A 12,500-nucleotide genomic window follows, 5' to 3' on the forward strand; every position below is an offset into this window, starting at 1 on the left:
GGGGCCGGATTCTTCTATTGATGATTGGTTGACTGACTCTCTCTCTCTCTCTCTCTCTCTCTCTCTCTCTCTCTCTCTCTCTCTCTCTCTCTCTGACCGTGCCGAGATTGGTTTTTTTGGGCGTGCGTGCGCGCGCCGATAAGAGCTTGAACTCATACGCTGAAAGTTGTTATGTGAGTGCATATGTAATTAATATACACATATATATTTTTTCTCAATGTAAAAACCCATTACCACATCTTTTTGAGAGAGAGAGAATCTTACCCTTAAACCTCCCCCCCCCCGCCCGTCCCCCCGGGCCTAATGCCACCCCTTAAAATCAAACAAGAATTCCTCTCTTTTTTTAACCTTTCCCCAGACAGTGCCATTTCTCGTTCCCTTTGTGATAATAATAAACCCTTTACCATTTTGTCAAGTAATCTCGAGGCTTTTATTTGATGCCCTGATTGGATGTCGCGCCGGCATAATAAGTTTTAGGGGAGGAAGGGAGGGGGAAAGATAGGGAAGAGGGGGGAGTGGGAATGTTAACTTGGCACTCATTTTTCACTCGTCCGGAACGTAATGCTTTGATCCCCTGATGGCAGCAAGTGTATTTGCTCAGGGTTGCCATTGTCTTCCGGATAAGGCTATTTCGATTCTGGGTGTTTTCCGTGGGTGTAGCCAGTGTGTTTTCAGGTGTTTTGGGGTGTTAGGTGATGGGTTTCTACACTGAGAAAATATATATATATATATGTATATATATATATATATATATATATATATATATATATATATATATATATATATATATATATATATATATACTATATATCTAATTTTTTTATTTCCGGATTTTCTTCTCTTGTATGTTAGCCTATTTCTTCGTTTATTGTCGATATTTGTATATTTGCATTTCTACTGGGAGCGATTCCACGCATATTAAATATTACTTTAGAGTCCCTATAAAATTTATATATAAATTGTCTTAATGTGCATTTTTTTTTTTTTTTTTTGTCAAACCTCAAGAGCCATTATTGTGAATTTGAGAAAGATCATTTCACAATATTACACAAAACGTTAAAATTGCAGTCACAAAACTTCCCTTTTGTGTTTGTGTATTAAAATTGTGTGTGAAAATTGAGTATGAAAATTAGGTATGAAAATTGAGTACTAAAATTGTGTATTAAAATTGAGTAATAAAATTTTGTATTAAAATTGTGTATGAAAAATTAGTATTAGTGTGTTAAAATTGATTATTAAAATTGTGTATGAAAATTGAGTATTAGAATTGTGAATTAAAATAGTGTATTAAAATTGTGTATTAAAACCAAGTATAAGAATTGTTTATGAAAATTGTGTATTAAAATTATGTACTAAAACTGAGTATTAAAATTGTTTATTAAAACTGAGAATTTAATTGCGTATTAAAATTGTATGAAAATTGAGAACTAAATAGTGTACTAAAATTGAATATTAAAATTGTGTATGAAAATTTAGTCTTAAAATTGTGTATAAAAATTGAATATTCAAACTGTGTATTAAAACTGAGTGTTAAAATTGTATATTAAAACTGAAATATTAAAATAATGTATCAATACTGCCTATTAAAAGTGAGTATGAAAACTGAGCAATAAAACTTGAGCAATAAAACTGAGTATGAAAATTGAGTATTAAAACTGCGTATTAATTGCCATTTCAAAGAGTGATCATCCTGGCAAAGCATTCACAAATGTTTCCATGAATACAGTTTTTGTATTTACTCTTTGGACGTCAGCTGTACAACAACAAAAATGCAATGGAAAGTAAATAATGCCCTTCATTGTATCAACACGGTACCAGAGTGGGTGTACTCTCTCTCTCTCTCTCTCTCTCTCTCTCTCTCTCTCTCTCTCTCTGTATATCTATATTATATGTGTGTATATATATATATATATATATATATATATATATATATATATATATATATGTGCATAATAGTTAATCCATTTTCTCACTATTTCTATATATTAATCCCACCTGATATGTCCCAGTCTCTCTCTCTCTCTCTCTCTCTCTCTCTCTCTCTCTCTCTCTCTCTCTCTCTCTCTCTCTCCATACCATCCTGCATTGGTGATTTTCCAAGGGATTATTGTCTTAAACCTTTCTCCTAAAATTGGTTCGTGATTCTTCGCCCCCTCCTCTTCCTATTCCGCCATCTCTATATCCCCTCCCCCCTCCCCTCCCCTTCCATTTCCCAATCCCCCTCCTCCATCCTGCCCTCGCTTCCACGGGCGGAACGCCCCCTTAAAGCAATTACACTTCTCCCGTCGGAGTACGTGTTTATAATGGGTCGTCCTTTAAGCAGGTTCTTGCCTCTGGGGGGATATGTACGGTGGTAGGGGGGGCCATCCTTAATTGAAGTCCCCCCCCCACCCCGGTGTCTGGTGTCAGGGGCGGGTCTTTCTTTAAGCAATAATACGCCCCTTCGGAGGATGCGTCGAGGGGTGTCAGTTTAAAACAACAACACGCCCCGTGGAATCACTCGTATTGGAGATGGGTTGCCCTTCGTAATCGCGCCCCTTTGGAGTATTTATTGGCTTGGTAGAGGCATGGGGAAGGGGGTAGGACCTTGGGAAGGTCATCCTTAAAGCGGTCATACTCCCCCTCGAAGTATCAGAGGATGGTTTGAGGTTGGATATACTCCTGAGGACAAAGTCACCCATTGGAGTATGGGTTTTGGGTTCCTCCTTCCAGTAACAACTACAGCTACCCCTTTCCCCCTCTCCTCCCTGCCCCTTCCCCCCTGCCCATGGGGAGAGAAAGGGGTGTGGGGGGGGGAGTCACACGAAAAAAGAGATCAAGCAAGTTGTTGAGAGAGAGAGTTTTCCTGATCTTTGTATCAATGATTCCAAGAGAAGTTTTTCCTCTCTCTTTGTCCTTAAACCACTTCTGTTTCTTTCTCCTCCTCCTCCTCCTCTTCTTCTTCTCCTTTAGAATTGCCTTCGTTATTGACAAGGGTCTCTCTCTCTCTCTCTCTCTCTCTCTCTCTCTCTCTCTCTCTCTCTCTCTCGCTGTGTGTTTCCGCGTCATCACGTTTCTCGCGCTTGTCGGATCAGTCTTGGATTGCTTTTTAAAGGAGGTTTGTCCTTCTTCCTTTTGCTTCCTGGGAACCGTATGGATGCCTGCGGGTTTTTTTTAAACACTTGGGTGTGTGTGTGTATCTGTATACAACACACAACACATATACAGTATATATATATATATATATATATATATATATATATATATAGATATATATATATATATATATATATATATATATATATATATAGATATATATACATATATATATATATATATATATATATATATATATATATATATATATATATATATATATATATATATATATATATATATATATATATATATATATATATATATATATATATATATATATATATATATATGTGTGTGTGTGTTGTGTGTGTTTTGTATAATCAGTTTCCTTTTCTCCTCTTGCTCTTGTTGACACCCCATTCATTCTACATTACCCCTTCACCCCACGGCATCCCTTCACCCCACAGCACCCCCTTCACCCCACAGCACCCCTTCACCCAATAGCACCCCTTCACCCCACAGCACCCCTCACCCAATGGTACCCTTCACCCCATGGCATCCCTTCACCCCTCTGCACCCCTTCAGCCCACAACACCTCTTCACCCCATAGCACCCCTTCACCCAGCAGCATTAAATTTACCCATGTCACCTCTTCACTCCACATCACCCCTTCACCCCACAGCAGCCCCCTCTGATCCATCACTTTTACCCTTATACCCCTTCACCCCACAGCACCCCCTCTGATCCATCACTTTTACCCTTATACCCCTATCAATCCACAGCACTCCTGTCACCCCTAACCCTCGTCATCCCTTCACCCAACAGCATTAAATTTACCACACATCACCCCTTCACCCCACATCACCCCTTCACCCCACAGCACTCCTTTCACCCCAGATCACCCCTTCACCACACAGCACCCCTTCACCCCCTCCACCCCACGCCACCTCTTCACCCCAGATCACCCCTTCCACCACATACGCCACCCTTCACCCCACATCACCCCTTCACTCCTGCTGCAACCCTTCAAAGTATCCGTAGTTGTTCTGTCTCGACTGGAAATCCTACCTTGAAGAAAGTGATTATGAAGACTGCTTTATTAGTGGCTGGCTTAAATGGGATCTCTCTCTCTCTCTCTCTCTCTCTCTCTCTCTCTCTCTCTCTCTCTGGGAGGACTTAAAGAGAAGTACCTCAAGACAACAAGAATATTGACCTTGGCGTCTCAGTGGAGTGTGGATTACTGGGCCAAGACGCTTATTCTCTCTTTTTGTGGATGGTGAGTGACTGGTTTGGTGTAAAAGTAAGTCTTTGGCATTTGGGGGGGGGGAAAGAATAAGGCAGTAAGAAGGGCATCCTCATGCCCTATTGGAGCCCAGGCCTGAAGAAAGGTAAGAAAGCAGAATATAAATTATATAAATGGAGGATTTAACCAGTATATAAAGATATAAGTTATATCTTATATAATTATGTCAGTCATATATGATTATGTCTATCTCGGGCAACTGAGATATGGAGAGAGAGAGAGAGAGAGAGAGAGAGAGAGAGAGAGAGAGGGAGAGAGCTCAATAAATCAGAAGCACGTAAAAGCACCTCGCCAACAACGGAAAGAAAGAGAGAGAGAGAGAGAGAGAGAGAAGGAATAATAAAACAACTTACAAAAGACTGATAATTATCAGAATGAATGAGGACTGGTATTTAAAGCATCTTCTTCTTCTTCTTCTTCTTCTTCTTCTTCTTCTTCTTCTTCTTCTTGTTTGCTTTTCTTCTTCTTCTTCTTCTTCTTCTTCTTCTTCTTCTTCTTCTTCTTCTTCTTCTTCTTCTTCTCGTAAGATCCCAGAAATTTACATCCTCTCGTTGAGAAAGTTGAGATCCCATTGATCGTCGATATTTCCCCCTTCCCCCTCCCCCTCCCACTCTCCCTCTCCCTCTCCCTCTCCTTCTCCCTCCCCCTTACTACTACCCCTCCACCTTTCAAATTCCCCTACCCCCTAACCCCCAACCCCAACACCTGGCTGGGGTTCAGCAAGACGATGTTTTTCATCCCATCATGTGCAGGCAGAGAGAGAGAGAGAGAGAGAGAGAGAGAGAGAGAGATGATGAGGCCTTGTTCTACTGGAGAGTCTCAAGGTATGAAGTAGTGCCGGTGGAGGCCTCATGAGTGGTTGGTTGAGGAGGAGGAGGAGGAGGAGGGAGGAGGAGGAGGAGGAGGAGGAGGAGGAGGGAGGGAGGGGGGGAAGAGAAGGTTGAGGTATAGGAGGCAAAGGAAAGAGATACACTGGAGTGTTTAGATGAGTGGAGGAGAGAGAGAGAGAGAGAGAGAGAGAGAGAGAGAGAGAGAGGGAGAGGGCGTGAGGAGTGAGGGGAGTGTATGAAGGGGGGGGGGGAGGAGAGGGAATGTATTGGGGGGGAGGAGGAGATGAGTAGAAGGCACAACTCAGGTAAGAACTGAAATAGACTCAGGAGATAAAGAAAGATAATAAAGATGGTACACTTATGGCAGGAAGAACAAAGGCAAAAGTAGGAAGATAAGGAAGAAGATGCATTTGAAACAGAAAGAGGAAGCAGGTATGAAGTCAGGAAGAACCAAGGAAGGAAGAAGTAGGAAGAAAGGAAGGCGAAACATTGGGGTCGAGAGCATCAAGTTGAGTTGTATATATTTTCCTTCGAGATTTTCTGTGTACTAAAACTTGGAGCTTATGACCTGCAAGCTATGTTTGTTACACACACAATAAATATATATAGATGCACAGTTCATTGTATATAGAAAATTAATATAACATCAGATCAGTCATGCATTATAAACTCTACAATGTCATCATCCTTATCATTGTATCAAAGAAAATTATGAAAATCATACATTTAATATGTAGAATACACAGTTCATTTTATATAGAAAATTAATATAACATCAGATCAGTCATGCATTATAAACTCTACAATGTCATCATCCTTATCATTGTATCAAAGAAAATGATGAAAATCATACATTAAATATATAGATACACAATTCATTGTATATAGTAAATTAATATAACATCAGCTCATTCATGCATTGTAAACTCTACTATATCATCATCCATATCATTGTATCAAAGCGAATGAAGATCATAAAGAAATTATGATGAATAAAGAAATGATGAATAATATCTTTTGAAGACAAACAACTTCCTTCCACGAGCCTAAGGGGAGGAAGAACGGGGGGGAAATGAGGGAGAGAGAGAAAGAAGGAAATGAATAGAAGAAGAAGAAGAAGAAGAAGTAGAAGAAGAAGGGGGCTGGGTTAGAGAGAGGCCTAAGACCCAGTTGAAGAAGAAGAAGAAATAGCTTGTCATTATATTGCCCTTAATCTCATCATATGCTAATTACCCCTCAATTTTTTTTATTTTATTTTAGGAAGAGTACATTTTATGGACCCCGTTTAATTGCCAATTTATGCTAATTATGAATTTCATTAGTCCCTGGTTTTTTTTAATACTTGAAGTTTGCCCCCTTTGAGTTTCTTATTAACGACAATATTTTTTTTTTTTTGGTCAACTTTGTAAGGGACAGTTTTTTTGGGAGTTTTTTTTTTTTTTTTGTCAAGATTATGAAACCGGATCCACTTCAGATTTATCAATTTTGATGGAGCTTCTCAGGAAGGCTTTTTCTCTTCAGCTGAATTATTTATTGACTTTATTATTTTTTATTGGTAAAATTTCTAAACCTTCAAATTATGTATTTGTGAAAATTTAAAGTTCAAGTATAAATCCCCTTTCTCTGTGATTGTGAAATTTACACAATTGGTTTTTTTCTTTGATTCCATATTTTTTTATGTATTTCTTAGCTTCAAAGATTACAAAAACTGGTGTTACTATAACAAAGTATTTTAATTACTTAGACAAATGAACACAAGTATTTCAGCATTTCTTACCAAACAATTGGGTCTTATAAAGATTGCAATATATCTTTTTTTTTTTAAGAAATGCGGTTAAATAAAGAGTACCATATTCCCCTTTTTATTTTCCTGTAAAAGAAAATATTGAGAGGGTTTTATCTGTCCGTCCGCACTTTTTCTGTCCACCCTCAGATCTTAGGAACCACTGAGGCTAGAGGGCTGCAAATTGGTATGTTGATCACCCACCCTCCAATCATTAAACATACCAAAATGCAGCCCTCTAGCCTCAGTAGTTTTTATTTTATTGAAGGTTAAAGTTAGCCATAATCGTGCTTCTGGCAACGAAATAGGCCATGCTACCATCGTGCCGTGGTTAAAGTTTCATGGGCCGCGGCCCATACAGCATTATACCGACCCTTTCTTTGAACGTGAAGAGAGAGAGAGAGAGAGAGATCCTCCCTCCCTCCCAATGATTTCAGTCGTCCGAGGAGGTGGGGGTGGGGGCGGTGTCCCTAGGTACCCCTTTGTCTTGTGGCCCTGAGGAGCGTCCCCTAAATAGCCTTTTGTGTGTTTGCTTTCTGGCTCTACCTGGAAACACACCCTTTGTCTTGTTCTTCTTCTTTGCTTTTATTGATATTGCTGTTGTTTTTACAAGTGACAATTCCCTTCCCTCCCTGTCCCCTGTCTCTTCCATTCCCCTCCCCCTTTCATCTCCCTCATCCTCCCCTTTCCTCCCCCTCCCCCTCCTTTCTACTTCTCTCTTCCCTTTCCTTCCTTTTCCTCTTCCCCCCTCACCCTTCACTCCCCCTCCCTTCTCTCTCTCCTCCCCTTCCTTTCCACTTCCCCTTTCCCTCCCCCTCTTCCTCTCTCTCCCCTTCCCCTCTCCTCTCTCTATCCCCCCTCCCTTCCTCTTCTCTCCCCTCCCCTTCTCTCTCCCATCCCCATTCTCTCTCCCCTGTCCCCTTCTCTCTCCTCCCATTCTCTCTCCCCTCTCCTCCCCCTTCCCTCCCCTCTTCCCCTCCTCCTCCCTATCCCCTTCCTTCCCTTCCCCTTTCCTCCCTATCCCCTTCCCCCTTTCCCTCCCCTCCCCCTCCCCTCCCCTCATACCCTTCCCTTCCCCTTATCTCTCCCCTTCCCTCCTCTCTCTCCCCCTCCTCCCCTCACCTTCCTTCTCCTCCCCTCCCCTCCTCCTCCCCTCCCTTCCCTCTCCCTCCTCCCCTTTCCCTCCCCTCCTCTCTCCTCCCCTCCCCACATTTCTTCACATATTACATCAGGAATTATTCTGGAATTACATCACCCCAAATGCCATAATCAATACGCCTCACATTCCAACAGCAAATTCCCTCACCCAATCCAACCCTTCAATAAATTACATCACAATTAATCTAAAGGTGAATTACATCAGACTAAACACCTGATGAACCAAATCCCGAATTACCAAACCAAAATTACCACGAGCAAAAAAATCCTCCTTCACAAATTACATCACGAGTGGGCCCCCCACCCCTATGCAAGTTACATCAGTGAATTACATCTGAGAAATACCTCACACCAGTGAATCACATCTGAGAATCACCTCCCACCAGTGAATCACATCCGAGAATCACCTCACACCAGTGAATCACATCCGAGAATCACCTCACACCAGTAAATCACATCTGAGAATTACCTCACTCCAGTGAATTACATCTGAGAATTACCTCACACCAGTGAATTACATCTGAGAATCACCTCACACCATTGAATTACATCTGAGAATTACCTCACACCCAGCTGTAAACGCAGACAGGGGCTATTTCGGTCGAAACGCGCCAAACACGAAGAATTATATTTGTACAGGATGAGAGGGGAAGGCGAGTTGAGAAGCCAAGGGAAGCAGCCCTTTGCAAATTACATTCAATTGCATTAGATTACGTTGAATTATATTAAGTGGACTCGATTTGTATGTGGGAAGTGTGGCCTGACTCACACTTCTGGCTGGGAGATGAGGTTTCAGAATTGTCTCGGGGCTGAGTTGATGTAATTAATTTTTGTAAGTAATTGTAAATTTCGATGGTTGTGTAATTCATGTGTGGTTTGAATTAATGATAAAGTAAGGATTCATACTTGTATACTTATGTATATACATGTGAACTGGAACGATTATTTTGACTATGTATGATTTTTGTATACTGTCTTAATACTTTTTTTTTACGCTATAAGTATACTTCAATTTTTTGCAAACTTCATTTATTATGTATATTTATACAGCATGTATACATAGGTATTTTTATACTGTATGTATACTTACATAGATTTTTAGATGAAAATATACATTTATGCCTTCATACATGTAAATGTGAATAAACATTGGTGCGTTCCATGTAAACGCACGTATATGCAGTCTCATGCATACATACATACATACATAAGTATGTATGTTAACATAAATTTTAGATGAAAATATACATTGACTTCATACATGTGAATGTGAACAAGCATTGGGGCGTTCCATGTATACTTACGTATATGCCATCCCATACATACATACATACATACATACGCACAAAGATATATTAGGTAAATTCATCAGAATATCCCTGAGGAAGTTTATTATTATTATTATTATTATTATTATTATTATTATTATTATTATTATTATTATTATTATTATTATTATTATTCGCTTGTATTTCTGGATTCACTATCCACTAGAAGCCTTGAAACCCGAATGGAAGCGAATGAAGAAATCTTCTTTCCCAAGTGGGATTCGAACTCACGCAAGTTAACAAAACTGAGGAAATTGCTAATCCACTACACTACTAAGAATATCTTCCTAATTCCCCTCCCCTCCCCTCCCCTCCCCTTCCCTTCTTCCCCTTCCCTTCCCCTCCCAAAGCCAGCCTTGGCACCTCAGCCATGAACCCCACTGAACCAAAAAAATAACTAAGGGGTAATCATATATACCATAAAGGTGGAGTTGGCTATAACATGGCTGTAACCACCGTATTGAGCCAAATTTAACGTTCCATTATGAGATCTTTTTAAAGGCTAATTGTACAGTTATACGTGTGTATTACGCGTTTAATGCCCGGGTTAATTTTTTCTTTTTTTATTATGAATTTTCATTTTACATTTTTTGGTATATTTTGGGAGGATGTTTTTGGAATATTTTGGGCTCTTCTTTTGGGATCATTTATTGGTTTGTTTTGCTGGCAGTGACTTGTTAATTTTATTGATATATATATATATATATATATATATATATATATATATATATATATATATATATATATATATATATATATATATATATATATATATATATATGCTATATATATATATGCATTGCATTATCATTTATTCTACATATACTTCTTTTGGTATTTCTCTAGAGGTGTTTCTTTATCTCTCTCTCTCTCTCTCTCTATCTCTCTCTCTATCTCTCTCTATCTCTCTATCTCTCTCTCTCTCATTTATTCATACTGGCACCTATAAAAGTTTCTTTTCTACTCTCTTTGGTTTTGGTTTGAAATATTGTATATACATATATAAATATATATATATATATATATATATATATAATTCTCTCTCTCTCTCTCTCTCTCTCTCTCTCTCTCTCTCTCTCTCTCTCTCTCTCTCTCTCTCTCTCTCTCTCTTATTCCGTACAGGCATTTGTAAAAGTGTACAAGTTTGTCTCTTCAATTCCTTTTTGGTACTTGCTTTAAAATATAGATATATATATACATTCTCTCTCTCTCTCTCTCTCTCTCTCTCTCTCTCTCTCTCTCTCTCTCTCTCTCTCGTCGCCTTTCCGCAGTCGTCGTCGTCGTCATTACTGTTATTGTCTGACGGCAGAAACGGCAGCAGGAATCGGGAGTTATGGTAACAAGAAATATTCATTGTTATGCAAAGTAATTCCGGACAGGATCTCACTTCAGCGGCGATGTAAATTCAGTGCGGCGCTGTTATATAATACTCGGGGGCGTTGGGGGGGAGGGGGAGAAGGGAGGGGGTTTGTCACCCCTTTTCCTCCTAGGGGAGGGAGGGAGGGGTAGGGGGTACTGGTATCTAACTTGATACCACTTCCCCTTTATTGTTCAAAGGAATTCAGAGTAATAGATGCAAGTATTTTTTTTATTTTTTTAGCTGTGTTCAAGAGTATTATACAGACATACATATTTATGGATTTGTTTATATGTACTTGTATATATACATAGATACAAATGTCCCACCGGAATAAATGACCGGTTTCGACTTGGCTTCGAGACATCCTCAAGGCGACAGTTACTTAGTTGTAGGATTGTACATTGCATATAACACAGCAAGAGTACAAATGAACATATATATATATATATATATATATATATATATATATATATATATATATATATATATATATATATAAGAGAGAGAGAGAGAGAGAGAGAGAGAGAGAGAGAGAGAGAAAGAGAAATTCCCCATATACAGAGAAAGTCTTTAGTTCAATTGTCCTTAAGTGTGTAAGACTGGAAAGTCTTTTTTTAAGACTTCCTGAAAATAATCCCCATAACGAAACGGCTGTCAGCCTCTGTTTCTTAAGACCTCCATTAGGGACACCGCCCGCACCTGCGCCCACACGCCCACGCCCGCAAGAGCGCCGCCCTGCTTCCTACCTCATTTTTTTTTTCCTGTCATACACGGGCTTTTCATTCGAGAGGTGACGCACATACAGTTTTATTCTCTCTCTCTCTCTCTCTCTCTCTCTCTCTCTCTCTCTCTCTCTCTCTCTATCTATATCTCTCTCTATATATATATATATATATATATATATATATATATATATATATATATATATATATATATATATATATATATATATATATATATATATATATATAAATTTTCCAAAGGCGCCCCTTTGCGAAACGTGAGATTAGATGCATTGCATAGCTTCTTTTCTCGGCTGGGTATTCACCCCCTACCCTCGTTTCCCCCTCCCCTTTACCCTTCCCCTTCCCCTACTCCTTCCCCTACCCCTTCTCCAAAAGACGAGGAGGAGGAGGAGGAGGAGGAGTTGCCAGAGGCTACCAGCTCGATTATCTGTATTCGATATCGAGGATTCTCTCTCTCTCTCTCTCTCTCTCTCTCTCTCTCTCTCTCTCTCTCTCTCTCTCTCTCTCTCATTGTTACCTCGACACCTGTGCAAAAGACTCTCTCTCTCTCTCTCTCTCTCTCTCTCTCTCTCTCTCTCTCAGATGCCTCGATACCTGTGCAAGAGAGAGAGAGAGAGAGAGAGACACTCAGGTAATGTTCTCCCGGATGCTATCCCCACACAAAAGCTCCAATTAAATTATCCTACCAGAGATCATTGTCGTATATTTTCTTGATTTTTTGTATAAAATTCCCCAAAGAGTGTTTATTTTTGCATTGGGGGGGGGGCGGCCGGGGAGCGCGAGCGAGGTCATTCTCTCTCTCTCTCTCTCTCTCTCTCTCTCTCTCTCTCTCTCTCTCTCTCTCTCTTTAAATCTGAGCTTGTTCTCTTTTTCTCATGCCTGGCCTTAATGCCGTTAGTTTTTGTTCGTCTGTT

At 39.7% G+C, this 12,500-nt stretch overlaps 1 protein-coding gene across 3 annotated transcripts in view; it reads left to right on the forward strand.

The window, feature by feature from the left end:
• Positions 1 to 12,500, forward strand: part of LOC136830143 (leucine-rich repeat-containing protein 24-like) — a 668,646-nt gene that overhangs the window by 351,875 nt on the left and 304,271 nt on the right. The gene's annotated exons all lie outside the window — the stretch shown is intronic.

This window comes from Macrobrachium rosenbergii, chromosome 46 (genome assembly GCF_040412425.1).
Source record: "Macrobrachium rosenbergii isolate ZJJX-2024 chromosome 46, ASM4041242v1, whole genome shotgun sequence".
NCBI classification, from domain to species: Eukaryota; Metazoa; Arthropoda; class Malacostraca; order Decapoda; family Palaemonidae; genus Macrobrachium; species Macrobrachium rosenbergii.